Raw genomic sequence first — 23,952 nt, 5'->3', positions numbered from 1 at the left:
ATGGGAACAAGAGGTCCTGTGTTCAAATCTCGGTAAGTCGGAGGAGCCGTAGACCGACCAGTGAGTGTTGGCTAGTTTGTAAAATTGATTTCAATGGGCTGTTTTCAACTCGACTTTGCAAACTGGCAAAAGTGGCTCGTTGGTCTAGGGGTATGATTCTTTCTTTGGGTGCGAGAGGTCCCGGGTTCAAATCCCGGACGAGCCCAAGAACAAACAAAATGGTGCAGTTTAAATCGAACACCTTTTAATGATGCTTAATTGCTTTTGTAGGTCAGTTGAGGCCTTGAAATGTAAGTAAATGTGGCTCGTTGGTCTAGGGGTATGATTCTCGCTTCGGGTGCGAGAGGTCCCGGGTTCAAATCCCGGATGAGCCCAAGAACAAACAAGATGGTGCAGTTTAGATCGAACACCTTTTAATTATACTTAATTGCTTTTGTAGGTCAGTTGAGGCCTTGAAATGTAAGTAAATGTGGCTCGTTGGTCTAGGGGTATGATTCTCGCTTCGGGTGCGAGAGGTCCCGGGTCGAAATCCCGGACGAGCCCCTTCTATAAGGCTGGTATTCACTGACCCATTGTTTGTGGGTTTTCAGTCAGAAATTTCTACTTTCCAATGCAACCAAACTGACTATGCAAACTGGCAAAAGTGGCTCGTTGGTCTGGGGGTATGATTCTCGCTTTGGGTGCGAGAGGTCCCGGGTTCAAATCCCGGACTAGCCCCTTCCATAAGGCTGGTATTCACTGACCCATTGTTTGTGGGTTTTCAGTCAGAATTTTCTACTTTCCAATGCAACCAAACTGACTTGCACTTTCCAACTATGAATAATCTCACCAAACATGATTGAGACAGTTCTTTCTATATTTACTGTTATACAAATGAAACTAGCAACAGTTTGTCTTTCTTTACTGCAAGAAGATCAAATCTGCTGGGAACTATTGTTTTATTTTGTGGCGGCAAGGTTACGGGTTGAAAATTGATTATTCATCCCGCCTGGTGAAGGCGTACTAAAAAGCAAAGATTTAAGTTGTACCCATGCATTTTGTTACTCTTTCAGTCAACAGGCTTTGAAGTCTGCTACCGACATTTTTCCAGGTGTTACATGCATTTTTTTTGTAAAAGAAGCTCCCTTCTTGGCCAAAGTTTTGCTCTGCCCTCAATGACCTACCATGACCAGGAAGTGGCAAGAACCAAGCCCTGGCCATTCTTTCTCAAAGTACGTGTTAGCTTTGCGCAGTGGCAGTATTGTAGCCTATGAGGTCAATCCGAGGCGCGATTATTGCTAGTTGAAAACTTTACCCAATACCCCGCCTTGGCGACTTGAAATATAGTCGACTGTGGCAATTTTTGACAGTCTCTGAGGAGGCGTATTTTCATGTATAAGGTAAGCTCGTCAAAACACCTGACATTCCACCAGATATAGAGCTACATACTTTGTACACAACTAGTTCAGATCAAAGTCATTGGTATGCACGTACTAGAAGAAGTACACCAGAAGTAACTGATGACGACTTGCTCAAATGTTAATCCTTTTTTCAGTTATGAGACAAAAAATTGGATGAGTTCTCTAGCTTATCATTCCAGGGGTGTGACTGTCACTATGGGAACAAGAGGTCCTGTGTTCAAATCTCGGTAAGTCGGAGGAGCCGTAGACCGACCAGTGAGTGTTGGCTAGTTTGTAAAATTGATTTCAATGGGCTGTTTTCGACTCAACTATGCAAAGTGGCAAAAGTGGCTCGTTGGTCTAGGGGTATTATTCTCGCTTTGGGTGCGAAAGGTCCCGGGTTCAAATCCCGAACGAGCCCAAGAACAAACAAGATGGTGCAGTTTAGATCGAACACCTTTTAATGATACTTAATTGCTTTTGTAGGTCAATTGAGGCCTTGAAATGTAAGTAAATGTGGCTCGTTGGTCTAGGGGTATGATTCTCGCTTCGGGTGCGAGAGGTCCCGGGTTGAAATCCCGGACGAGCCCCTTCTATAAGGCTGGTATTCACTGACCCATTGTTTGTGGGTTTTCAGTCAGAATTTTCTACTTTCCAATGCAACCAAACTGACTATGCAAACTGGCAAAAGTGGCTCGTTGGTCTGGGGGTATGATTCTCGCTTTGGGTGCGAGAGGTCCCGGGTTCAAATCCCGGACTAGCCCCTTCCATAAGGCTGGTATTCACTGACCCATTGTTTGTGGGTTTTCAGTCAGAATTTTCTACTTTCCAATGCAACCAAACTGACTATGCAAACTGGCAAAAGTGGCTCGTTGGTCTGGGGGTATGATTCTCGCTTTGGGTGCGAGAGGTCCCGGGTTCAAATCCCGGACTAGCCCCTTCCATAAGGCTGGTATTCACTGACCCATTGTTTGTGGGTTTTCAGTCAGAATTTTCTACTTTCCAATGCAACCAAACTGACTATGCAAACTGGCAAAAGTGGCTCGTTGGTCTGGGGGTATGATTCTCGCTTTGGGTGCGAGAGGTCCCGGGTTCAAATCCCGGACTAGCCCCTTCCATAAGGCTGGTATTCACTGACCCATTGTTTGTGGGTTTTCAGTCAGAATTTTCTACTTTCCAATGCAACCAAACTGACTTGCACTTTCCAACTATGAATAATCTCACCAAACATGATTGAGACAGTTCTTTCTATATTTACTGTTATACAAATGAAACTAGCAACAGTTTGTCTTTCTTTACTGCAAGAAGATCAAATCTGCTGGGAACTATTGTTTTATTTTGTGGCGGCAAGGTTACGGGTTGAAAATTGATTATTCATCCCGCCTGGTGAAGGCGTACTAAAAAGCAAAGATTTAAGTTGTACCCATGCATTTTGTTACTCTTTCAGTCAACAGGCTTTGAAGTCTGCTACCGACATTTTTCCAGGTGTTACATGCATTTTTTTTGTAAAAGAAGCTCCCTTCTTGGCCAAAGTTTTGCTCTGCCCTCAATGACCTACCATGACCAGGAAGTGGCAAGAACCAAGCCCTGGCCATTCTTTCTCAAAGTACGTGTTAGCTTTGCGCAGTGGCAGTATTGTAGCCTATGAGGTCAATCCGAGGCGCGATTATTGCTAGTTGAAAACTTTACCCAATACCCCGCCTTGGCGACTTGAAATATAGTCGACTGTGGCAATTTTTGACAGTCTCTGAGGAGGCGTATTTTCATGTATAAGGTAAGCTCGTCAAAACACCTGACATTCCACCAGATATAGAGCTACATACTTTGTACACAACTAGTTCAGATCAAAGTCATTGGTATGCACGTACTAGAAGAAGTACACCAGAAGTAACTGATGACGACTTGCTCAAATGTTAATCCTTTTTTCAGTTATGAGACAAAAAATTGGATGAGTTCTCTAGCTTATCATTCCAGGGGTGTGACTGTCACTATGGGAACAAGAGGTCCTGTGTTCAAATCTCGGTAAGTCGGAGGAGCCGTAGACCGACCAGTGAGTGTTGGCTAGTTTGTAAAATTGATTTCAATGGGCTGTTTTCGACTCAACTATGCAAACTGGCAAAAGTGGCTCGTTGGTCTAGGGGTATTATTCTCGCTTTGGGTGCGAAAGGTCCCGGGTTCAAATCCCGAACGAGCCCAAGAACAAACAAGATGGTGCAGTTTAGATCGAACACCTTTTAATGATACTTAATTGCTTTTGTAGGTCAATTGAGGCCTTGAAATGTAAGTAAATGTGGCTCGTTGGTCTAGGGGTATGATTCTCGCTTCGGGTGCGAGAGGTCCCGGGTTGAAATCCCGGACGAGCCCCTTCTATAAGGCTGGTATTCACTGACCCATTGTTTGTGGGTTTTCAGTCAGAATTTTCTACTTTCCAATGCAACCAAACTGACTATGCAAACTGGCAAAAGTGGCTCGTTGGTCTGGGGGTATGATTCTCGCTTTGGGTGCGAGAGGTCCCGGGTTCAAATCCCGGACTAGCCCCTTCCATAAGGCTGGTATTCACTGACCCATTGTTTGTGGGTTTTCAGTCAGAATTTTCTACTTTCCAATGCAACCAAACTGACTTGCACTTTCCAACTATGAATAATCTCACCAAACATGATTGAGACAGTTCTTTCTATATTTACTGTTATACAAATGAAACTAGCAACAGTTTGTCTTTCTTTACTGCAAGAAGATCAAATCTGCTGGGAACTATTGTTTTATTTTGTGGCGGCAAGGTTACGGGTTGAAAATTGATTATTCATCCCGCCTGGTGAAGGCGTACTAAAAAGCAAAGATTTAAGTTGTACCCATGCATTTTGTTACTCTTTCAGTCAACAGGCTTTGAAGTCTGCTACCGACATTTTTCCAGGTGTTACATGCATTTTTTTTGTAAAAGAAGCTCCCTTCTTGGCCAAAGTTTTGCTCTGCCCTCAATGACCTACCATGACCAGGAAGTGGCAAGAACCAAGCCCTGGCCATTCTTTCTCAAAGTACGTGTTAGCTTTGCGCAGTGGCAGTATTGTAGCCTATGAGGTCAATCCGAGGCGCGATTATTGCTAGTTGAAAACTTTACCCAATACCCCGCCTTGGCGACTTGAAATATAGTCGACTGTGGCAATTTTTGACAGTCTCTGAGGAGGCGTATTTTCATGTATAAGGTAAGCTCGTCAAAACACCTGACATTCCACCAGATATAGAGCTACATACTTTGTACACAACTAGTTCAGATCAAAGTCATTGGTATGCACGTACTAGAAGAAGTACACCAGAAGTAACTGATGACGACTTGCTCAAATGTTAATCCTTTTTTCAGTTATGAGACAAAAAATTGGATGAGTTCTCTAGCTTATCATTCCAGGGGTGTGACTGTCACTATGGGAACAAGAGGTCCTGTGTTCAAATCTCGGTAAGTCGGAGGAGCCGTAGACCGACCAGTGAGTGTTGGCTAGTTTGTAAAATTGATTTCAATGGGCTGTTTTCGACTCAACTATGCAAAGTGGCAAAAGTGGCTCGTTGGTCTAGGGGTATTATTCTCGCTTTGGGTGCGAAAGGTCCTGGGTTAAAATCCCGAACGAGCCCAAGAACAAACAAGATGGTGCAGTTTAGATCGAACACCTTTTAATGATACTTAATTGCTTTTGTAGGTCAATTGAGGCCTTGAAATGTAAGTAAATGTGGCTCGTTGGTCTAGGGGTATGATTCTCGCTTCGGGTGCGAGAGGTCCCGGGTTGAAATCCCGGACGAGCCCCTTCTATAATGCTGGTATTCACTGACCCATTGTTTGTGGGTTTTCAGTCAGAATTTTCTACTTTCCAATGCAACCAAACTGACTATGCAAACTGGCAAAAGTGGCTCGTTGGTCTGGGGGTATGATTCTCGCTTTGGGTGCGAGAGGTCCCGGGTTCAAATCCCGGACTAGCCCCTTCCATAAGGCTGGTATTCACTGACCCATTGTTTGTGGGTTTTCAGTCAGAATTTTCTACTTTCCAATGCAACCAAACTGACTTGCACTTTCCAACTATGAATAATCTCACCAAACATGATTGAGACAGTTCTTTCTATATTTACTGTTATACAAATGAAACTAGCAACAGTTTGGCTGTCTTTACTGCAAGAAGATCAAATCTGCTGGGAACTATTGTTTTATTTTGTGGCGGCAAGGTTACGTGTTGAAAATTGATTATTCATCCCGCCTGGTGAAGGCGTACTAAAAAGCAAAGATTTAAGTTGTACCCATGCATTTTGTTACTCTTTCAGTCAACAGGCTTTGAAGTCTGCTACCGACATTTTTCCAGGTGTTATATGCAGGTTTTTTTGTAAAAGAAGCTCCCTTCTTGGCCAAAGTTTTGCTCTGCCCTCAATGACCTACCATGACCAGGAAGTGGCAAGAACCAAGCCCTGGCCATTCTTTCTCAAAGTACGTGTTAGCTTTGCGCAGTGGCAGTATTGTAGCCTATGAGGTCAATCTGAGGCGCGATTATTGCTAGTTGAAAACTTTACCCAATACCCCGCCTTGGCGACTTGAAATATAGTCGACTGTGGCAATTTTTGACAGTCTCTGAGGAGGCGTATTTTCATGTATAAGGTAAGCTCGTCAAAACACGTGACATTCCACCAGAAATAGAGCTACATACTCTGTACACAACTAGTTCAGATCAAAGTCATTGGTATGCACGGACTAGAAGAAGTACACCAGAAGTAACTGATGACGACTTGCTCAAATGTTAATCCTTTTTTCAGTTATGAGACAAAAAATTGGATGAGTTCTCTAGCTTATCATTCCAGGGGTGTGACTGTCACTATGGGAACAAGAGGTCCTGTGTTCAAATCTCGGTAAGTCGGAGGAGCCGTAGACCGACCAGTGAGTGTTGGCTAGTTTGTAAAATTGATTTCAATGGGCTGTTTTCAACTCGACTTTGCAAACTGGCAAAAGTGGCTCGTTGGTCTAGGGGTATGATTCTTTCTTTGGGTGCGAGAGGTCCCGGGTTCAAATCCCGGACGAGCCCAAGAACAAACAAAATGGTGCAGTTTAAATCGAACACCTTTTAATGATGCTTAATTGCTTTTGTTGAGGCCTTGAAATGTAAGTAAATGTGGCTCGTTGGTCTAGGGGTATGATTCTCGCTTCGGGTGCGAGAGGTCCCGGGTTCAAATCCCGGACGAGCCCCTTCTATAAGGCTGGTATTCACTGGCCCATTGTATGTGGGTTTTCAGTCAGAATTTTCTACTTTCCAATGCAACCAAACTGACTATGCAAACTGGCAAAAGTGGCTCGTTGGTCTGGGGGTATGATTCTCGCTTTGGGTGCGAGAGGTCCCGGGTTCAAATCCCGGACTAGCCCCTTCCATAAGGCTGGTATTCACTGACCCATTGTTTGTGGGTTTTCAGTCAGAATTTTCTACTTTCCAATGCAACCAAACTGACTTGCACTTTCCAACTATGAATAATCTCACCAAACATGATTGAGACAGTTCTTTCTATATTTACTGTTATACAAATGAAACTAGCAACAGTTTGGCTGTCTTTACTGCAAGAAGATCAAATCTGCTGGGAACTATTGTTTTATTTTGTGGCGGCAAGGTTACGTGTTGAAAATTGATTATTCATCCCGCCTGGTGAAGGCGTACTAAAAAGCAAAGATTTAAGTTGTACCCATGCATTTTGTTACTCTTTCAGTCAACAGGCTTTGAAGTCTGCTACCGACATTTTTCCAGGTGTTACATGCAGGTTTTTTTGTAAAAGAAGCTCCCTTCTTGGCCAAAGTTTTGCTCTGCCCTCAATGACCTACCATGACCAGGAAGTGGCAAGAACCAAGCCCTGGCCATTCTTTCTCAAAGTACGTGTTAGCTTTGCGCAGTGGCAGTATTGTAGCCTATGAGGTCAATCTGAGGCGCGATTATTGCTAGTTGAAAACTTTACCCAATACCCCGCCTTGGCGACTTGAAATATAGTCGACTGTGGCAATTTTTGACAGTCTCTGAGGAGGCGTATTTTCATGTATAAGGTAAGCTCGTCAAAACACCTGACATTCCACCAGATATAGAGCTACATACTTTGTACACAACTAGTTCAGATCAAAGTCATTGGTATGCACGTACTAGAAGAAGTACACCAGAAGTAACTGATGACGACTTGCGCAAATGTTAATCCTTTTTTCAGTTATGAGACAAAAAATTGGATGAGTTCTCTAGCTTATCATTCCAGGGGTGTGACTGTCACTATGGGAACAAGAGGTCCTGTGTTCAAATCTCGGTAAGTCGGAGGAGCCGTAGACCGACCAGTGAGTGTTGGCTAGTTTGTAAAATTGATTTCAATGGGCTGTTTTCGACTCAACTATGCAAAGTGGCAAAAGTGGCTCGTTGGTCTAGGGGTATTATTCTCGCTTTGGGTGCGAAAGGTCCTGGGTTCAAATCCCGAACGAGCCCAAGAACAAACAAGATGGTGCAGTTTAGATCGAACACCTTTTAATGATACTTAATTGCTTTTGTAGGTCAATTGAGGCCTTGAAATGTAAGTAAATGTGGCTCGTTGGTCTAGGGGTATGATTCTCGCTTCGGGTGCGAGAGGTCCCGGGTTGAAATCCCGGACGAGCCCCTTCTATAAGGCTGGTATTCACTGACCCATTGTTTGTGGGTTTTCAGTCAGAATTTTCTACTTTCCAATGCAACCAAACTGACTATGCAAACTGGCAAAAGTGGCTCGTTGGTCTGGGGGTATGATTCTCGCTTTGGGTGCGAGAGGTCCCGGGTTCAAATCCCGGACTAGCCCCTTCCATAAGGCTGGTATTCACTGACCCATTGTTTGTGGGTTTTCAGTCAGAATTTTCTACTTTCCAATGCAACCAAACTTACTTGCACTTTCCAACTATGAATAATCTCACCAAACATGATTGAGACAGTTCTTTCTATATTTACTGTTATACAAATGAAACTAGCAACAGTTTGTCTTTCTTTACTGCAAGAAGATCAAATCTGCTGGGAACTATTGTTTTATTTTGTGGCGGCAAGGTTACGGGTTGAAAATTGATTATTCATCCCGCCTGGTGAAGGCGTACTAAAAAGCAAAGATTTAAGTTGTACCCATGCATTTTGTTACTCTTTCAGTCAACAGGCTTTGAAATCTGCTACAGACATTTTTCCAGGTGTTACATGCAGTTTTTTGTGTAAAAGAAGCTCCCTTCTTGGCCAAAGTTTTGCTCTGCCCTCAATGACCTACCATGACCAGGAAGTGGCAAAAACCAAGCCCTGGCCATTCTTTCTCAAAGTATGTGTTAGCTTTGCGCAGTGGCAGTATTGTAGCCTATGAGGTCAATCCGAGGCGCGATTATTGCTAGTTGAAAACTTTACCCAATACCCCGCCTTGGCGACTTGAAATATAGTCGACTGTGGCAATTTTTGACAGTCTCTGAGGAGGCTTATTTTCATGTATAAGGTAAGCACGTCAAAACACGTGACATTCCACCAGAAATAGAGCTACATACTTTGTACACAACTAGTTCAGATCAAAGTCATTGGTATGCACGTGCTAGAAGAAGTACACCAGAAGTAACTGATGACGACTTGCTCAAATGTTAATCCTTTTTTCAGTTATGAGACAAAAAATTGGATGAGTTCTCTAGCTTATCATTCCAGGGGTGTGACTGTCACTATGGGAACAAGAGGTCCTGTGTTCAAATCTCGGTAAGTCGGAGGAGCCGTAGACCGACCAGTGAGTGTTGGCTAGTTTGTAAAATTGATTTCAATGGGCTGTTTTCGACTCGACTATGCGAACTGGCAAAAGTGGCTCGTTGGTCTAGGGGTATGATTCTCGCTTTGGGTGCGAGAGGTCCCGGGTTCAAATCCCGGATGAGCCCAAGAACAAACAAGATGGTGCAGTTTAGATCGAACACCTTTTAATGATACTTAATTGCTTTTGTAGGTCAGTTGAGGCCTTGAAATGTAAGTAAATGTGGCTCGTTGGTCTAGGGGTATGATTCTCGCTTCGGGTGCGAGAGGTCCCGGGTTTAAATCCTGGACGAGCCCCTTCAATAAGGCTGGTATTCACTGACCCATTGTTTGTGGGTTTTCAGTCAGAATTTTCTACTTTCCAATGCAACCAAACTGACTATGCAAACTGGCAAAAGTGGCTCGTTGGTCTGGGGGTATGATTCTCGCTTTGGGTGCGAGAGGTCCCGGGTTCAAATCCCGGACTAGCCCCTTCCATAAGGCTGGTATTCACTGACCCATTGTTTGTGGGTTTTCAGTCAGAATTTTCTACTTTCCAATGCAACCAAACTGACTTGCACTTTCCAACTATGAATAATCTCACCAAACATGATTGAGACAGTTCTTTCTATATTTACTGTTATACAAATGAAACTAGCAACAGTTTGGCTGTCTTTACTGCAAGAAGATCAAATCTGCTGGGAACTATTGTTTTATTTTGTGGCGGCAAGGTTACGGGTTGAAAATTGATTATTCATCCCGCCTGGTGAAGGCGTACTAAAAAGCAAAGATTTAAGTTGTACCCATGCATTTTGTTACTCTTTCAGTCAACAGGCTTTGAAGTCTGCTACCGACATTTTTCCAGGTGTTACATGCAGGTTTTTTTGTAAAAGAAGCTCCCTTCTTGGCCAAAGTTTTGCTCTGCCCTCAATGACCTACCATGACCAGGAAGTGGCAAGAACCAAGCCCTGGCCATTCTTTCTCAAAGTACGTGTTAGCTTTGCGCAGTGGCAGTATTGTAGCCTATGAGGTCAATCTGAGGCGCGATTATTGCTAGTTGAAAACTTTACCCAATATCCCGCCTTGGCGACTTGAAATATAGTCGACTGTGGCAATTTTTGACAGTCTCTGAGGAGGCGTATTTTCATGTATAAGGTAAGCTCGTCAAAACACCTGACATTCCACCAGATATAGAGCTACATACTTTGTACACAACTAGTTCAGATCAAAGTCATTGGTATGCACGTACTAGAAGAAGTACACCAGAAGTAACTGATGACGACTTGCGCAAATGTTAATCCTTTTTTCAGTTATGAGACAAAAAATTGGATGAGTTCTCTAGCTTATCATTCCAGGGGTGTGACTGTCACTATGGGAACAAGAGGTCCTGTGTTCAAATCTCGGTAAGTCGGAGGAGCCGTAGACCGACCAGTGAGTGTTGGCTAGTTTGTAAAATTGATTTCAATGGGCTGTTTTCGACTCAACTATGCAAAGTGGCAAAAGTGGCTCGTTGGTCTAGGGGTATTATTCTCGCTTTGGGTGCGAAAGGTCCTGGGTTCAAATCCCGAACGAGCCCAAGAACAAACAAGATGGTGCAGTTTAGATCGAACACCTTTTAATGATACTTAATTGCTTTTGTAGGTCAATTGAGGCCTTGAAATGTAAGTAAATGTGGCTCGTTGGTCTAGGGGTATGATTCTCGCTTCGGGTGCGAGAGGTCCCGGGTTGAAATCCCGGACGAGCCCCTTCTATAAGGCTGGTATTCACTGACCCATTGTTTGTGGGTTTTCAGTCAGAATTTTCTACTTTCCAATGCAACCAAACTGACTATGCAAACTGGCAAAAGTGGCTCGTTGGTCTGGGGGTATGATTCTCGCTTTGGGTGCGAGAGGTCCCGGGTTCAAATCCCGGACTAGCCCCTTCCATAAGGCTGGTATTCACTGACCCATTGTTTGTGGGTTTTCAGTCAGAATTTTCTACTTTCCAATGCAACCAAACTGACTTGCACTTTCCAACTATGAATAATCTCACCAAACATGATTGAGACAGTTCTTTCTATATTTACTGTTATACAAATGAAACTAGCAACAGTTTGTCTTTCTTTACTGCAAGAAGATCAAATCTGCTGGGAACTATTGTTTTATTTTGTGGCGGCAAGGTTACGGGTTGAAAATTGATTATTCATCCCGCCTGGTGAAGGCGTACTAAAAAGCAAAGATTTAAGTTGTACCCATGCATTTTGTTACTCTTTCAGTCAACAGGCTTTGAAATCTGCTACAGACATTTTTCCAGGTGTTACATGCAGTTTTTTGTGTAAAAGAAGCTCCCTTCTTGGCCAAAGTTTTGCTCTGCCCTCAATGACCTACCATGACCAGGAAGTGGCAAGAACCAAGCCCTGGCCATTCTTTCTCAAAGTATGTGTTAGCTTTGCGCAGTGGCAGTATTGTAGCCTATGAGGTCAATCCGAGGCGCGATTATTGCTAGTTGAAAACTTTACCCAATACCCCGCCTTGGCGACTTGAAATATAGTCGACTGTGGCAATTTTTGACAGTCTCTGAGGAGGCTTATTTTCATGTATAAGGTAAGCACGTCAAAACACGTGACATTCCACCAGAAATAGAGCTACATACTTTGTACACAACTAGTTCAGATCAAAGTCATTGGTATGCACGTGCTAGAAGAAGTACACCAGAAGTAACTGATGACGACTTGCTCAAATGTTAATCCTTTTTTCAGTTATGAGACAAAAAATTGGATGAGTTCTCTAGCTTATCATTCCAGGGGTGTGACTGTCACTATGGGAACAAGAGGTCCTGTGTTCAAATCTCGGTAAGTCGGAGGAGCCGTAGACCGACCAGTGAGTGTTGGCTAGTTTGTAAAATTGATTTCAATGGGCTGTTTTCGACTCGACTATGCGAACTGGCAAATGTGGCTCGTTGGTCTAGGGGTATGATTCTCGCTTTGGGTGCGAGAGGTCCCGGGTTCAAATCCCGGATGAGCCCAAGAACAAACAAGATGGTGCAGTTTAGATCGAACACCTTTTAATGATACTTAATTGCTTTTGTAGGTCAGTTGAGGCCTTGAAATGTAAGTAAATGTGGCTCGTTGGTCTAGGGGTATGATTCTCGCTTCGGGTGCGAGAGGTCCCGGGTTTAAATCCTGGACGAGCCCCTTCAATAAGGCTGGTATTCACTGACCCATTGTTTGTGGGTTTTCAGTCAGAATTTTCTACTTTCCAATGCAACCAAACTGACTTGCACTTTCCAACTATAAATAATCTCACCAAACATGATTGAGACAGTTCTTTCTATATTTACTGTTATACAAATGAAACTAGCAACAGTTTGTCTTTCTTTACTGCAAGAAGATCAAATCTGCTGGGAACTATTGTTTTATTTTGTGGCGGCAAGGTTACGGGTTGAAAATTGATTATTCATCCCGCCTGGTGAAGGCGTACTAAAAAGCAAAGATTTAAGTTGTACCCATGCATTTTGTTACTCTTTCAGTCAACAGGCTTTGAAATCTGCTACAGACATTTTTCCAGGTGTTACATGCAGTTTTTTTTGTAAAAGAAGCTCCCTTCTTGGCCAAAGTTTTGCTCTGCCCTCAATGACCTACCATGACCAGGAAGTGGCAAGAACCAAGCCCTGGCCATTCTTTCTCAAAGTACACGTTAGCTTTGCGCAGTGGCAGTATTGTAGCCTATGAGGTCAATCCGAGGCGCGATTATTGCTAGTTGAAAACTTTACCCAATACCCCGCCTTGGCGACTTGAAATATAGTCGACTGTGGCAATTTTTGACAGTCTCTGAGGAGGCGTATTTTCATGTATAAGGTAAGCTCGTCAAAACACGTGACATTCCACCAGAAATAGAGCTACATACTTTGTACACAACTAGTTCAGATCAAAGTCATTGGTATGCACGTACTAGAAGAAGTACACCAGAAGTAACTGATGACGACTTGCTCAAATGTTAATCCTTTTTTCAGTTATGAGACAAAAAATTGGTTGAGTTCTCTAGCTTATCATTCCAGGGGTGTGACTGTCACTATGGGAACAAGAGGTCCTGTGTTCAAATCTCGGTAAGTCGGAGGAGCCGTAGACCGACCAGTGAGTGTTGGCTAGTTTGTAAAATTGATTTCAATGGGCTGTTTTCGACTCAACTATGCAAAGTGGCAAAAGTGGCTCGTTGGTCTAGGGGTATTATTCTCGCTTTGGGTGCGAAAGGTCCTGGGTTCAAATCCCGAACGAGCCCAAGAACAAACAAGATGGTGCAGTTTAGATCGAACACCTTTTAATGATACTTAATTGCTTTTGTAGGTCAATTGAGGCCTTGAAATGTAAGTAAATGTGGCTCGTTGGTCTAGGGGTATGATTCTCGCTTCGGGTGCGAGAGGTCCCGGGTTGAAATCCCGGACGAGCCCCTTCTATAAGGCTGGTATTCACTGACCCATTGTTTGTGGGTTTTCAGTCAGAATTTTCTACTTTCCAATGCAACCAAACTGACTATGCAAACTGGCAAAAGTGGCTCGTTGGTCTGGGGGTATGATTCTCGCTTTGGGTGCGAGAGGTCCCGGGTTCAAATCCCGGACTAGCCCCTTCCATAAGGCTGGTATTCACTGACCCATTGTTTGTGGGTTTTCAGTCAGAATTTTCTACTTTCCAATGCAACCAAACTGACTTGCACTTTCCAACTATGAATAATCTCACCAAACATGATTGAGACAGTTCTTTCTATATTTACTGTTATACAAATGAAACTAGCAACAGTTTGTCTTTCTTTACTGCAAGAAGATCAAATCTGCTGGGAACTATTGTTTTATTTTGTGGCGGCAAGGTTACGGGTTGAAAATTGATTATTCATCCCGCCTGGTGAAGGCGTACTAAAAAGCAAAGATTTAAGTTGTACCCATGCATTTTGTTACTCTTTCAGTCAACAGGCTTTGAAATCTGCTACAGACATTTTTCCAGGTGTTACATGCAGTTTTTTGTGTAAAAGAAGCTCCCTTCTTGGCCAAAGTTTTGCTCTGCCCTCAATGACCTACCATGACCAGGAAGTGGCAAGAACCAAGCCCTGGCCATTCTTTCTCAAAGTATGTGTTAGCTTTGCGCAGTGGCAGTATTGTAGCCTATGAGGTCAATCCGAGGCGCGATTATTGCTAGTTGAAAACTTTACCCAATACCCCGCCTTGGCGACTTGAAATATAGTCGACTGTGGCAATTTTTGACAGTCTCTGAGGAGGCTTATTTTCATGTATAAGGTAAGCACGTCAAAACACGTGACATTCCACCAGAAATAGAGCTACATACTTTGTACACAACTAGTTCAGATCAAAGTCATTGGTATGCACGTGCTAGAAGAAGTACACCAGAAGTAACTGATGACGACTTGCTCAAATGTTAATCCTTTTTTCAGTTATGAGACAAAAAATTGGATGAGTTCTCTAGCTTATCATTCCAGGGGTGTGACTGTCACTATGGGAACAAGAGGTCCTGTGTTCAAATCTCGGTAAGTCGGAGGAGCCGTAGACCGACCAGTGAGTGTTGGCTAGTTTGTAAAATTGATTTCAATGGGCTGTTTTCGACTCGACTATGCGAACTGGCAAATGTGGCTCGTTGGTCTAGGGGTATGATTCTCGCTTTGGGTGCGAGAGGTCCCGGGTTCAAATCCCGGATGAGCCCAAGAACAAACAAGATGGTGCAGTTTAGATCGAACACCTTTTAATGATACTTAATTGCTTTTGTAGGTCAGTTGAGGCCTTGAAATGTAAGTAAATGTGGCTCGTTGGTCTAGGGGTATGATTCTCGCTTCGGGTGCGAGAGGTCCCGGGTTTAAATCCTGGACGAGCCCCTTCAATAAGGCTGGTATTCACTGACCCATTGTTTGTGGGTTTTCAGTCAGAATTTTCTACTTTCCAATGCAACCAAACTGACTTGCACTTTCCAACTATAAATAATCTCACCAAACATGATTGAGACAGTTCTTTCTATATTTACTGTTATACAAATGAAACTAGCAACAGTTTGTCTTTCTTTACTGCAAGAAGATCAAATCTGCTGGGAACTATTGTTTTATTTTGTGGCGGCAAGGTTACGGGTTGAAAATTGATTATTCATCCCGCCTGGTGAAGGCGTACTAAAAAGCAAAGATTTAAGTTGTACCCATGCATTTTGTTACTCTTTCAGTCAACAGGCTTTGAAATCTGCTACAGACATTTTTCCAGGTGTTACATGCAGTTTTTTTTGTAAAAGAAGCTCCCTTCTTGGCCAAAGTTTTGCTCTGCCCTCAATGACCTACCATGACCAGGAAGTGGCAAGAACCAAGCCCTGGCCATTCTTTCTCAAAGTACACGTTAGCTTTGCGCAGTGGCAGTATTGTAGCCTATGAGGTCAATCCGAGGCGCGATTATTGCTAGTTGAAAACTTTACCCAATACCCCGCCTTGGCGACTTGAAATATAGTCGACTGTGGCAATTTTTGACAGTCTCTGAGGAGGCGTATTTTCATGTATAAGGTAAGCTCGTCAAAACACGTGACATTCCACCAGAAATAGAGCTACATACTTTGTACACAACTAGTTCAGATCAAAGTCATTGGTATGCACGTACTAGAAGAAGTACACCAGAAGTAACTGATGACGACTTGCTCAAATGTTAATCCTTTTTTCAGTTATGAGACAAAAAATTGGTTGAGTTCTCTAGCTTATCATTCCAGGGGTGTGACTGTCACTATGGGAACAAGAGGTCCTGTGTTCAAATCTCGGTAAGTCGGAGGAGCCGTAGACCGACCAGTGAGTGTTGGCTAGTTTGTTAAATTGATTTCAATGGGCTGTTTTCGACTCGACTATGCGAACTGGCAAAAGAGGCTCGTTGGTCTAGGGGTATGATTCTCGTTTTGGGTGCGAGAGGTCCCGGGTTCAAATCTCGGATGAGCCCCTTCTATAAGGCTGGTATTCACTGACTCATTGTTTGTGGGTTTTCAGTCAGAATTTTCTACTTTCCAATGCAACCAAACTGACCTGCACTTTCCAACTATGAATAATCTCACCAAACATGATTGAGACAGTTCTTTCTATATTTACTGTTATACAAATGAAACTAGCAACAGTTTGGCTGTCTTTACTGCAAGAAGATCAAATCTGCTGGGAACTATTGTTTTATTTTGTGGCGGCAAGGTTACGGGTTGAAAATTGATTATTCATCCCGCCTGGTGAAGGCGTACTAAAAAGCAAAGATTTAAGTTGTACCCATGCATTTTGTTACTCTTTCAGTCAACAGGCTTTGAAGTCTGCTACCGACATTTTTCCAGGTGTTACATGCAGGTTTTTTTGTAAAAGAAGCTCCCTTCTTGGCCAAAGTTTTGCTCTGCCCTCAATGACCTACCATGACCAGGAAGTGGCAAGAACCAAGCCCTGGCCATTCTTTCTCAAAGTACGTGTTAGCTTTGCGCAGTGGCAGTATTGTAGTCTATGAGGTCAATCCGAGGCGCGGTTATTGCTAGTTGAAAACTTTACCCAATACCCCGCCTTGGCGACTTGAAATATAGTCGACTGTGGCAATTTTTGACAGTCTCTGAGGAGGCGTATTTTCATGTATAAGGTAAGCTCGTCAAAACACGTGACATTCCACCAGAAATAGAGCTACATACTTTGTACACAACTAGTTCAGATCAAAGTCATTGGTATGCACGTGCTAGAAGAAGTACACCAGAAGTAACTGATGACGACTTGCTCAAATGTTAATCCTTTTTTCAGTTATGAGACAAAAAATTGGATGAGTTCTCTAGCTTATCATTCCAGGGGTGTGACTGTCACTATGGGAACAAGAGGTCCTGTGTTCAAATCTCGTTAAGTCGGAGGAGCCGTAGACCGACCAGTGAGTGTTGGCTAGTTTGTAAAATTGATTTCAATGGGCTGTTTCCGACTCGACTCTGCAAACTGGCAAAAGTGGCTCGTTGGTCTAGGGGTATGATTCTCGCTTTGGGTGCGAGAGGTCCCGGGTTCAAATCCCGGATGAGCCCAAGAACAAACAAGATGGTGCAGTTTAGATCGAACACCTTTTAATGATACTTAATTGCTTTTGTAGGTCAGTTGAGGCCTTGAAATGTAAGTAAATGTGGCTCGTTGGTCTAGGGGTATGATTCTCGCTTCGGGTGCGAGAGGTCCCGGGTTGAAATCCCGGACGAGCGCCTTCTATAAGGCTGGTATTCACTCACCCATTGTTTGTGGGTTTTCAGTCAGGATTTTCTACTTTCCAATGCAACCAAACTGACTATGCAAACTGGCAAAAGTGGCTCGTTGGTCTGGGGGTATGATTCTCGCTTTGGGTGCGAGAGGTCCCGGGTTCAAATCCCGGACTAGCCCCTTCCATAAGGCTGGTATTCACTGACCCATTGTTTGTGGGTTTTCAGTCAGAATTTTCTACTTTCCAATGCAACCAAACTGACTTGCACTTTCCAACTATGAATAATCTCACCAAACATGATTGAGACAGTTCTTTCTATATTTACTGTTATACAAATGAAACTAGCAACAGTTTGTCTTTCTTTACTGCAAGAAGATCAAATCTGCTGGGAACTATTGTTTTATTTTGTGGCGGCAAGGTTACGGGTTGAAAATTGATTATTCATCCCGCCTGGTGAAGGCGTACTAAAAAGCAAAGATTTAAGTTGTACCCATGCATTTTGTTACTCTTTCAGTCAACAGGCTTTGAAGTCTGCTACCGACATTTTTCCAGGTGTTACATGCATTTTTTTTGTAAAAGAAGCTCCCTTCTTGGCCAAAGTTTTGCTCTGCCCTCAATGACCTACCATGACCAGGAAGTGGCAAGAACCAAGCCCTGGCCATTCTTTCTCAAAGTACGTGTTAGCTTTGCGCAGTGGCAGTATTGTAGCCTATGAGGTCAATCCGAGGCGCGATTATTGCTAGTTGAAAACTTTACCCAATACCCCGCCTTGGCGACTTGAAATATAGTCGACTGTGGCAATTTTTGACAGTCTCTGAGGAGGCGTATTTTCATGTATAAGGTAAGCTCGTCAAAACACCTGACATTCCACCAGATATAGAGCTACATACTTTGTACACAACTAGTTCAGATCAAAGTCATTGGTATGCACGTACTAGAAGAAGTACACCAGAAGTAACTGATGACGACTTGCTCAAATGTTAATCCTTTTTTCAGTTATGAGACAAAAAATTGGATGAGTTCTCTAGCTTATCATTCCAGGGGTGTGACTGTCACTATGGGAACAAGAGGTCCTGTGTTCAAATCTCGGTAAGTCGGAGGAGCCGTAGACCGACCAGTGAGTGTTGGCTAGTTTGTAAAATTGATTTCAATGGGCTGTTTTCGACTCGACTATGCGAACTGGCAAAAGTGGCTCGTTGGTCTAGGGGTATTATTCTCGCTTTGGGTGCGAGAGGTCCCCGGTTCAAATCCCGGACGAGCCACTTCAATAAGGCTGGTATTCACTGACCCATTGTTTGTGGGTTTTCGGTCAGAATTTTCTACTTTCCAATGCAACCAAACTGACTTGCACTTTCCAACTATGAATAATCTCACCAAACATGATTGAGACAGTTCTTTCTATATTTACTGTTATACAAATGAAACTAGCAACAGTTTGTCTTTCTTTACTGCAAGAAGATCAAATCTGCTGGGAACTATTGTTTTATTTTGTGGCGGCAAGGTTACGGGTTGAAAATTGATTATTCATCTTGCCTGGTGAAGGCGTACTAAAAAGCAAAGATTTAAGTTGTACCCATGCATTTTGTTACTCTTTCAGTCAACAGGCTTTGAAATCTGCTACAGACATTTTTCCAGGTGTTACATGCAGTTTTTTTTGTAAAAGAAGCTCCCTTCTTGGCCAAAGTTTTGCTCTGCCCTCAATGACCTACCATGACCAGGAAGTGGCAAGAACCAAGCCCTGGCCATTCTTTCTCAAAGTACGTGTTAGCTTTGCGCAGTGGCAGTATTGTAGCCTATGAGGTCAATCCGAGGCGCGATTATTGCTAGTTGAAAACTTTACCCAATACCCCGCCTTGGCGACTTGAAATATAGTCGACTGTGGCAATTTTTGACAGTCTCTGAGGAGGCGTATTTTCATGTATAAGGTAAGCTCGTCAAAACACGTGACATTCCACCAGAAATAGAGCTACATACTTTGTACACAACTAGTTCAGATCAAAGTCATTGGTATGCACGGACTAGAAGAAGTACACCAGAAGTAACTGATGACGACTTGCTCAAATGTTAATCCTTTTTTCAGTTATGAGACAAAAAATTGGATGAGTTCTCTAGCTTATCATTCCAGGGGTGTGACTGTCACTATGGGAACAAGAGGTCCTGTGTTCAAATCTCGGTAAGTCGGAGGAGCCGTAGACCGACCAGTGAGTGTTGGCTAGTTTGTAAAATTGATTTCAATGGGCTGTTTTCAACTCGACTATGCGAGCTGGCAAAAGTGGCTCGTTGGTCTAGGGGTATGATTCTCGTTTTGGGTGCGAGAGGTCCCGGGTTCAAATCTCGGATGAGCCCCTTCTATAAGGGTGGTATTCACTGACTTATTGTTTGTGGGTTTTCAGTCAGAATTTTCTACTTTCCAATGCAACCAAACTGACCTGCACTTTCCAACTATGAATAATCTCACCAAACATGATTGAGACAGTTCTTTCTATATTTACTGTTATACAAATGAAACTAGCAACAGTTTGGCTGTCTTTACTGCAAGAAGATCAAATCTGCTGGGAACTATTGTTTTATTTTGTGGCGGCAAGGTTACGGGTTGAAAATTGAATATTCATCCCGCCTGGTGAAGGCGTACTAAAAAGCAAAGATTTAAGTTGTACCCATGCATTTTGTTACTCTTTCAGTCAACAGGCTTTGAAGTCTGCTACCGACATTTTTCCAGGTGTTACATGCAGGTTTTTTTGTAAAAGAAGCTCCCTTCTTGGCCAAAGTTTTGCTCTGCCCTCAGTGACCTACCATGACCAGGAAGTGGCAAGAACCAAGCCCTGGCCATTCTTTCTCAAAGTACGTGTTAGCTTTGCGCAGTGGCAGTATTGTAGTCTATGAGGTCAATCCGAGGCGCGGTTATTGCTAGTTGAAAACTTTACCCAATACCCCGCCTTGGCGACTTGAAATATAGTCGACTGTGGCAATTTTTGACAGTCTCTGAGGAGGCGTATTTTCATGTATAAGGTAAGCTCGTCAAAACACGTGACATTCCACCAGAAATAGAGCTACATACTTTGTACACAACTAGTTCAGATCAAAGTCATTGGTATGCACGTGCTAGAAGAAGTACACCAGAAGTAACTGATGACGACTTGCTCAAATGTTAATCCTTTTTTCAGTTATGAGACAAAAAATTGGATGAGTTCTCTAGCTTATCATTCCAGGGGTGTGACTGTCACTATGGGAACAAGAGGTCCTGTGTTCAAATCTCGGTAAGTCGGAGGAGCCGTAGACCGACCAGTGAGTGTTGGCTAGTTTGTAAAATTGATTTCAATGGGCTGTTTCCGACTCGACTATGCAAACTGGCAAAAGTGGCTCGTTGGTCTAGGGGTATGATTCTCGCTTTGGGTGCGAGAGGTCCCGGGTTCAAATCCCGGATGAGCCCAAGAACAAACAAGATGGTGCAGTTTAGATCGAACACCTTTTAATGATACTTAATTGCTTTTGTAGGTCAGTTGAGGCCTTGAAATGTAAGTAAATGTGGCTCGTTGGTCTAGGGGTATGATTCTCGCTTCGGGTGCGAGAGGTCCCGGGTTCAAGTCCCGGACTAGCCCCTTCCATAAGGCTGGTATTCACTGACCCATTGTTTGTGGGTTTTCAGTCAGAATTTTCTACTTTCCAATGCAACCAAACTGACTTGCACTTTCCAACTATGAATAATCTCACCAAACATGATTGAGACAGTTCTTTCTATATTTACTGTTATACAAATGAAACTAGCAACAGTTTGTCTTTCTTTACTGCAAGAAGATCAAATCTGCTGGGAACTATTGTTTTATTTTGTGGCGGCAAGGTTACGGGTTGAAAACTGATTATTCATCCCGCCTGGTGAAGGCGTACTAAAAAGCAAAGATTTAAGTTGTACCCATGCATTTTGTTACTCTTTCAGTCAACAGGCTTTGAAGTCTGCTACAGACATTTTTCCAGGTGTTACATGCAGTTTTTTTTTGTAAAAGAAGCTCCCTTCTTGGCCAAAGTTTTGCTCTGCCCTCAATGACCTACCATGACCAGGAAGTGGCAAGAACCAAGCCCTGGCCATTCTTTCTCAAAGTACGTGTTAGCTTTGCGCAGTGGCAGTATTGTAGCCTATGAGGTCAATCCGAGGCGCGATTATTGCTAGTTGAAAACTTTACCCAATACCCCGCCTTGGCGACTTGAAATATAGTTGACTGTGGCAATTTTTGACAGTCTCTGAGGAGGCGTATTTTCATGTATAAGGTAAGCTCGTCAAAACACGTGACATTCCACCAGAAATAGAGCTACATACTTTGTACACAACTAGTTCAGATCAAAGTCATTGGTATGCACGTGCTAGAAGAAGTACACCAGAAGTAACTGATGACGACTTGCTCAAATGTTAATCCTTTTTTCAGTTATGAGACAAAAAATTGGATGAGTTCTCTAGCTTATCATTCCAGGGGTGTGACTGTCACTATGGGAACAAGAGGTCCTGTGTTCAAATCTCGGTAAGTCGGAGGAGCCGTAGACCGACCAGTGAGTGTTGGCTAGTTTGTAAAATTGATTTCAATGGGCTGTTTTCAACTCGACTTTGCAAACTGGCAAAAGTGGCTCGTTGGTCTAGGGGTATGATTCTTTCTTTGGGTGCGAGAGGTCCCGGGTTCAAATCCCGGACGAGCCCAAGAACAAACAAAATGGTGCAGTTTAAATCGAACACCTTTTAATGATGCTTAATTGCTTTTGTAGGTCAGTTGAGGCCTTAAAATGTATGTAAATGTGGCTCGTTGGTCTAGGGGTATGATTCTCGCTTAGGGTGCGAGAGGTCACGGGTTCAAATCCCGGATGAGCCCCTTCTATAAGGCTGGTATTCACTGACCCATTGTTTGTGGGTTTTCAGTCAGAATTTTCTACTTTCCAATGCAACCAAACTGACCTGCACTTTCCAACTATGAATAATCTCACCAAACATGATTGAGACAGTTCTTTCTATATTTACTGTTATACAAATGAAACTAGCAACAGTTTGTCTTTCTTTACTGCAAGAAGATCAAATCTGCTGGGAACTATTGTTTTATTTTGTGGCGGCAAGGTTACGGGTTGAAAACTGATTATTCATCCCGCCTGGTGAAGGCGTACTAAAAAGCAAAGATTTAAGTTGTACCCATGCATTTTGTTACTCTTTCAGTCAACAGGCTTTGAAGTCTGCTACAGACATTTTTCCAGGTGTTACATGCAGTTTTTTTTTGTAAAAGAAGCTCCCTTCTTGGCCAAAGTTTTGCTCTGCCCTCAATGACCTACCATGACCAGGAAGTGGCAAGAACCAAGCCCTGGCCATTCTTTCTCAAAGTACGTGTTAGCTTTGCGCAGTGGCAGTATTGTAGCCTATGAGGTCAATCCGAGGCGCGATTATTGCTAGTTGAAAACTTTACCCAATACCCCGCCTTGGCGACTTGAAATATAGTTGACTGTGGCAATTTTTGACAGTCTCTGAGGAGGCGTATTTTCATGTATAAGGTAAGCTCGTCAAAACACGTGACATTCCACCAGAAATAGAGCTACATACTTTGTACACAACTAGTTCAGATCAAAGTCATTGGTATGCACGTGCTAGAAGAAGTACACCAGAAGTAACTGATGACGACTTGCTCAAATGTTAATCCTTTTTTCAGTTATGAGACAAAAAATTGGATGAGTTCTCTAGCTTATCATTCCAGGGGTGTGACTGTCACTATGGGAACAAGAGGTCCTGTGTTCAAATCTCGGTAAGTCGGAGGAGCCGTAGACCGACCAGTGAGTGTTGGCTAGTTTGTAAAATTGATTTCAATGGGCTGTTTTCAACTCGACTTTGCAAACTGGCAAAAGTGGCTCGTTGGTCTAGGGGTATGATTCTCGGTTCGGGTGCGAGAGGTTCCGGGTTCAAATCCTGGATGAGCCCCTTCAATAAGGCTGGTATTCACTGACCCATTGTTTGTGGGTTTTCAGTCAGAATTTTCTACTTTCCAATGCAACCAAACTGACCTGCACTTTCCAACTATGAATAATCTCACCAAACATGATTGAGACAGTTCTTTCTATATTTACTGTTATACAAATGAAACTAGCAACAGTTTGGCTGTCTTTACTGCAAGAAGATCAAATCTGCTGGGAACTATTGTTTTATTTTGTGGCGGCAAGGTTACGGGTTGAAAATTTATTATTTATCCCGCCTGGTGAAGGCGTACTAAAAAGCAAAGATTTAAGTTGTACCCATGCATTTTGTTACTCTTTCAGTCAACAGGCTTTGAAGTCTGCTACAGACATTTTTCCAGGTGTTACATGCAGGTTTTTTTGTAAAAGAAGCTCCCTTCTTGGCCAAAGTTTTGCTCTGCCCTCAATGACCTACCATGACCAGGAAGTGGCAAGAACCAAGCCCTGGCCATTCTTTCTCAAAGTACGTGTTAGCTTTGCGCAGTGGCAGTATTGTAGCCTATGAGGTCAATCCGAGGCGCGATTATTGCTAGTTGAAAACTTTACCCAATACCCCGCCTTGGTGACTTGAAATATAGTCGACTGTGGCAATTTTTGACAGTCTCTGAGGAGGCGTATTTTCATGTATAAGGTAAGCTCGTCAAAACACGTGACATTCCACCAGAAATAGAGCT

At 43.1% G+C, this 23,952-nt stretch overlaps 43 non-coding genes across 43 annotated transcripts; all 43 read left to right on the top strand.

Moving 5' to 3' along the window:
* The first annotated feature begins 133 nt into the window (after nucleotides 1-133).
* trnap-ugg (transfer RNA proline (anticodon UGG)) lies at nucleotides 134-205 on the top strand. The gene has a single exon. It is a non-coding gene; the product is annotated as a tRNA-Pro (tRNA).
* A 97-nt stretch (nucleotides 206-302) lies between these two features.
* Nucleotides 303-374, top strand: trnap-cgg (transfer RNA proline (anticodon CGG)). The gene has a single exon. It is a non-coding gene; the product is annotated as a tRNA-Pro (tRNA).
* Nucleotides 375-1,220: 846 nt separating this feature from the next.
* On the top strand, nucleotides 1,221-1,361 carry LOC140366361 (U4 spliceosomal RNA). Its single transcript, XR_011927913.1, has one exon. It is a non-coding gene; the product is annotated as a U4 spliceosomal RNA (small nuclear RNA).
* A 536-nt stretch (nucleotides 1,362-1,897) lies between these two features.
* Nucleotides 1,898-1,969, top strand: trnap-cgg (transfer RNA proline (anticodon CGG)). The gene has a single exon. It is a non-coding gene; the product is annotated as a tRNA-Pro (tRNA).
* Nucleotides 1,970-2,994: 1,025 nt separating this feature from the next.
* On the top strand, nucleotides 2,995-3,135 carry LOC140366360 (U4 spliceosomal RNA). Its single transcript, XR_011927912.1, has one exon. It is a non-coding gene; the product is annotated as a U4 spliceosomal RNA (small nuclear RNA).
* Nucleotides 3,136-3,671: 536 nt separating this feature from the next.
* Nucleotides 3,672-3,743, top strand: trnap-cgg (transfer RNA proline (anticodon CGG)). Its single transcript has one exon. It is a non-coding gene; the product is annotated as a tRNA-Pro (tRNA).
* A 677-nt stretch (nucleotides 3,744-4,420) lies between these two features.
* LOC140366359 (U4 spliceosomal RNA) lies at nucleotides 4,421-4,561 on the top strand. Its single transcript, XR_011927911.1, has one exon. It is a non-coding gene; the product is annotated as a U4 spliceosomal RNA (small nuclear RNA).
* Nucleotides 4,562-5,097: 536 nt separating this feature from the next.
* Nucleotides 5,098-5,169, top strand: trnap-cgg (transfer RNA proline (anticodon CGG)). The gene has a single exon. It is a non-coding gene; the product is annotated as a tRNA-Pro (tRNA).
* A 678-nt stretch (nucleotides 5,170-5,847) lies between these two features.
* LOC140366409 (U4 spliceosomal RNA) lies at nucleotides 5,848-5,988 on the top strand. The gene has a single exon (XR_011927959.1). It is a non-coding gene; the product is annotated as a U4 spliceosomal RNA (small nuclear RNA).
* A 367-nt stretch (nucleotides 5,989-6,355) lies between these two features.
* trnap-ugg (transfer RNA proline (anticodon UGG)) lies at nucleotides 6,356-6,427 on the top strand. Its single transcript has one exon. It is a non-coding gene; the product is annotated as a tRNA-Pro (tRNA).
* Nucleotides 6,428-6,516: 89 nt separating this feature from the next.
* Nucleotides 6,517-6,588, top strand: trnap-cgg (transfer RNA proline (anticodon CGG)). Its single transcript has one exon. It is a non-coding gene; the product is annotated as a tRNA-Pro (tRNA).
* A 678-nt stretch (nucleotides 6,589-7,266) lies between these two features.
* LOC140366408 (U4 spliceosomal RNA) lies at nucleotides 7,267-7,407 on the top strand. Its single transcript, XR_011927958.1, has one exon. It is a non-coding gene; the product is annotated as a U4 spliceosomal RNA (small nuclear RNA).
* Nucleotides 7,408-7,943: 536 nt separating this feature from the next.
* On the top strand, nucleotides 7,944-8,015 carry trnap-cgg (transfer RNA proline (anticodon CGG)). The gene has a single exon. It is a non-coding gene; the product is annotated as a tRNA-Pro (tRNA).
* A 678-nt stretch (nucleotides 8,016-8,693) lies between these two features.
* LOC140366358 (U4 spliceosomal RNA) lies at nucleotides 8,694-8,834 on the top strand. The gene has a single exon (XR_011927910.1). It is a non-coding gene; the product is annotated as a U4 spliceosomal RNA (small nuclear RNA).
* Nucleotides 8,835-9,201: 367 nt separating this feature from the next.
* On the top strand, nucleotides 9,202-9,273 carry trnap-ugg (transfer RNA proline (anticodon UGG)). Its single transcript has one exon. It is a non-coding gene; the product is annotated as a tRNA-Pro (tRNA).
* A 97-nt stretch (nucleotides 9,274-9,370) lies between these two features.
* Nucleotides 9,371-9,442, top strand: trnap-cgg (transfer RNA proline (anticodon CGG)). The gene has a single exon. It is a non-coding gene; the product is annotated as a tRNA-Pro (tRNA).
* Nucleotides 9,443-10,120: 678 nt separating this feature from the next.
* Nucleotides 10,121-10,261, top strand: LOC140366410 (U4 spliceosomal RNA). The gene has a single exon (XR_011927960.1). It is a non-coding gene; the product is annotated as a U4 spliceosomal RNA (small nuclear RNA).
* Nucleotides 10,262-10,797: 536 nt separating this feature from the next.
* trnap-cgg (transfer RNA proline (anticodon CGG)) lies at nucleotides 10,798-10,869 on the top strand. The gene has a single exon. It is a non-coding gene; the product is annotated as a tRNA-Pro (tRNA).
* Nucleotides 10,870-11,547: 678 nt separating this feature from the next.
* LOC140366356 (U4 spliceosomal RNA) lies at nucleotides 11,548-11,688 on the top strand. The gene has a single exon (XR_011927909.1). It is a non-coding gene; the product is annotated as a U4 spliceosomal RNA (small nuclear RNA).
* A 367-nt stretch (nucleotides 11,689-12,055) lies between these two features.
* On the top strand, nucleotides 12,056-12,127 carry trnap-ugg (transfer RNA proline (anticodon UGG)). The gene has a single exon. It is a non-coding gene; the product is annotated as a tRNA-Pro (tRNA).
* A 97-nt stretch (nucleotides 12,128-12,224) lies between these two features.
* Nucleotides 12,225-12,296, top strand: trnap-cgg (transfer RNA proline (anticodon CGG)). Its single transcript has one exon. It is a non-coding gene; the product is annotated as a tRNA-Pro (tRNA).
* A 504-nt stretch (nucleotides 12,297-12,800) lies between these two features.
* Nucleotides 12,801-12,941, top strand: LOC140366355 (U4 spliceosomal RNA). Its single transcript, XR_011927908.1, has one exon. It is a non-coding gene; the product is annotated as a U4 spliceosomal RNA (small nuclear RNA).
* A 536-nt stretch (nucleotides 12,942-13,477) lies between these two features.
* trnap-cgg (transfer RNA proline (anticodon CGG)) lies at nucleotides 13,478-13,549 on the top strand. The gene has a single exon. It is a non-coding gene; the product is annotated as a tRNA-Pro (tRNA).
* A 678-nt stretch (nucleotides 13,550-14,227) lies between these two features.
* Nucleotides 14,228-14,368, top strand: LOC140366354 (U4 spliceosomal RNA). The gene has a single exon (XR_011927907.1). It is a non-coding gene; the product is annotated as a U4 spliceosomal RNA (small nuclear RNA).
* A 367-nt stretch (nucleotides 14,369-14,735) lies between these two features.
* On the top strand, nucleotides 14,736-14,807 carry trnap-ugg (transfer RNA proline (anticodon UGG)). The gene has a single exon. It is a non-coding gene; the product is annotated as a tRNA-Pro (tRNA).
* Nucleotides 14,808-14,904: 97 nt separating this feature from the next.
* trnap-cgg (transfer RNA proline (anticodon CGG)) lies at nucleotides 14,905-14,976 on the top strand. The gene has a single exon. It is a non-coding gene; the product is annotated as a tRNA-Pro (tRNA).
* A 504-nt stretch (nucleotides 14,977-15,480) lies between these two features.
* LOC140366353 (U4 spliceosomal RNA) lies at nucleotides 15,481-15,621 on the top strand. The gene has a single exon (XR_011927906.1). It is a non-coding gene; the product is annotated as a U4 spliceosomal RNA (small nuclear RNA).
* A 367-nt stretch (nucleotides 15,622-15,988) lies between these two features.
* trnap-ugg (transfer RNA proline (anticodon UGG)) lies at nucleotides 15,989-16,060 on the top strand. The gene has a single exon. It is a non-coding gene; the product is annotated as a tRNA-Pro (tRNA).
* A 504-nt stretch (nucleotides 16,061-16,564) lies between these two features.
* Nucleotides 16,565-16,705, top strand: LOC140366441 (U4 spliceosomal RNA). Its single transcript, XR_011927991.1, has one exon. It is a non-coding gene; the product is annotated as a U4 spliceosomal RNA (small nuclear RNA).
* Nucleotides 16,706-17,072: 367 nt separating this feature from the next.
* trnap-ugg (transfer RNA proline (anticodon UGG)) lies at nucleotides 17,073-17,144 on the top strand. Its single transcript has one exon. It is a non-coding gene; the product is annotated as a tRNA-Pro (tRNA).
* Nucleotides 17,145-17,241: 97 nt separating this feature from the next.
* On the top strand, nucleotides 17,242-17,315 carry trnap-cgg (transfer RNA proline (anticodon CGG)). Its single transcript has one exon. It is a non-coding gene; the product is annotated as a tRNA-Pro (tRNA).
* Nucleotides 17,316-17,990: 675 nt separating this feature from the next.
* Nucleotides 17,991-18,131, top strand: LOC140366352 (U4 spliceosomal RNA). Its single transcript, XR_011927905.1, has one exon. It is a non-coding gene; the product is annotated as a U4 spliceosomal RNA (small nuclear RNA).
* A 367-nt stretch (nucleotides 18,132-18,498) lies between these two features.
* Nucleotides 18,499-18,570, top strand: trnap-ugg (transfer RNA proline (anticodon UGG)). Its single transcript has one exon. It is a non-coding gene; the product is annotated as a tRNA-Pro (tRNA).
* Nucleotides 18,571-19,074: 504 nt separating this feature from the next.
* On the top strand, nucleotides 19,075-19,215 carry LOC140366351 (U4 spliceosomal RNA). The gene has a single exon (XR_011927904.1). It is a non-coding gene; the product is annotated as a U4 spliceosomal RNA (small nuclear RNA).
* A 367-nt stretch (nucleotides 19,216-19,582) lies between these two features.
* On the top strand, nucleotides 19,583-19,654 carry trnap-ugg (transfer RNA proline (anticodon UGG)). The gene has a single exon. It is a non-coding gene; the product is annotated as a tRNA-Pro (tRNA).
* A 504-nt stretch (nucleotides 19,655-20,158) lies between these two features.
* Nucleotides 20,159-20,299, top strand: LOC140366440 (U4 spliceosomal RNA). The gene has a single exon (XR_011927990.1). It is a non-coding gene; the product is annotated as a U4 spliceosomal RNA (small nuclear RNA).
* Nucleotides 20,300-20,666: 367 nt separating this feature from the next.
* trnap-ugg (transfer RNA proline (anticodon UGG)) lies at nucleotides 20,667-20,738 on the top strand. The gene has a single exon. It is a non-coding gene; the product is annotated as a tRNA-Pro (tRNA).
* A 97-nt stretch (nucleotides 20,739-20,835) lies between these two features.
* On the top strand, nucleotides 20,836-20,907 carry trnap-cgg (transfer RNA proline (anticodon CGG)). Its single transcript has one exon. It is a non-coding gene; the product is annotated as a tRNA-Pro (tRNA).
* Nucleotides 20,908-21,412: 505 nt separating this feature from the next.
* On the top strand, nucleotides 21,413-21,553 carry LOC140366376 (U4 spliceosomal RNA). Its single transcript, XR_011927927.1, has one exon. It is a non-coding gene; the product is annotated as a U4 spliceosomal RNA (small nuclear RNA).
* A 367-nt stretch (nucleotides 21,554-21,920) lies between these two features.
* On the top strand, nucleotides 21,921-21,992 carry trnap-ugg (transfer RNA proline (anticodon UGG)). Its single transcript has one exon. It is a non-coding gene; the product is annotated as a tRNA-Pro (tRNA).
* A 97-nt stretch (nucleotides 21,993-22,089) lies between these two features.
* Nucleotides 22,090-22,161, top strand: trnap-agg (transfer RNA proline (anticodon AGG)). The gene has a single exon. It is a non-coding gene; the product is annotated as a tRNA-Pro (tRNA).
* A 505-nt stretch (nucleotides 22,162-22,666) lies between these two features.
* Nucleotides 22,667-22,807, top strand: LOC140366375 (U4 spliceosomal RNA). Its single transcript, XR_011927926.1, has one exon. It is a non-coding gene; the product is annotated as a U4 spliceosomal RNA (small nuclear RNA).
* Nucleotides 22,808-23,750: 943 nt separating this feature from the next.
* LOC140366388 (U4 spliceosomal RNA) lies at nucleotides 23,751-23,891 on the top strand. Its single transcript, XR_011927939.1, has one exon. It is a non-coding gene; the product is annotated as a U4 spliceosomal RNA (small nuclear RNA).
* Nucleotides 23,892-23,952: the final 61 nt, after the last annotated feature.

The sequence above is a fragment of the Eucyclogobius newberryi genome, unplaced genomic scaffold, assembly GCF_026437365.1.
Source record: "Eucyclogobius newberryi isolate DKJ021-1_F unplaced genomic scaffold, fEucNew1.0.hap1 SCAF_19, whole genome shotgun sequence".
In the NCBI taxonomy this organism is placed as follows: domain Eukaryota; kingdom Metazoa; phylum Chordata; class Actinopteri; order Gobiiformes; family Gobiidae; genus Eucyclogobius; species Eucyclogobius newberryi.
Note: the sequence above shows the minus strand (reverse complement) of the source record. Positions and strands in the feature narration are given on the sequence as shown.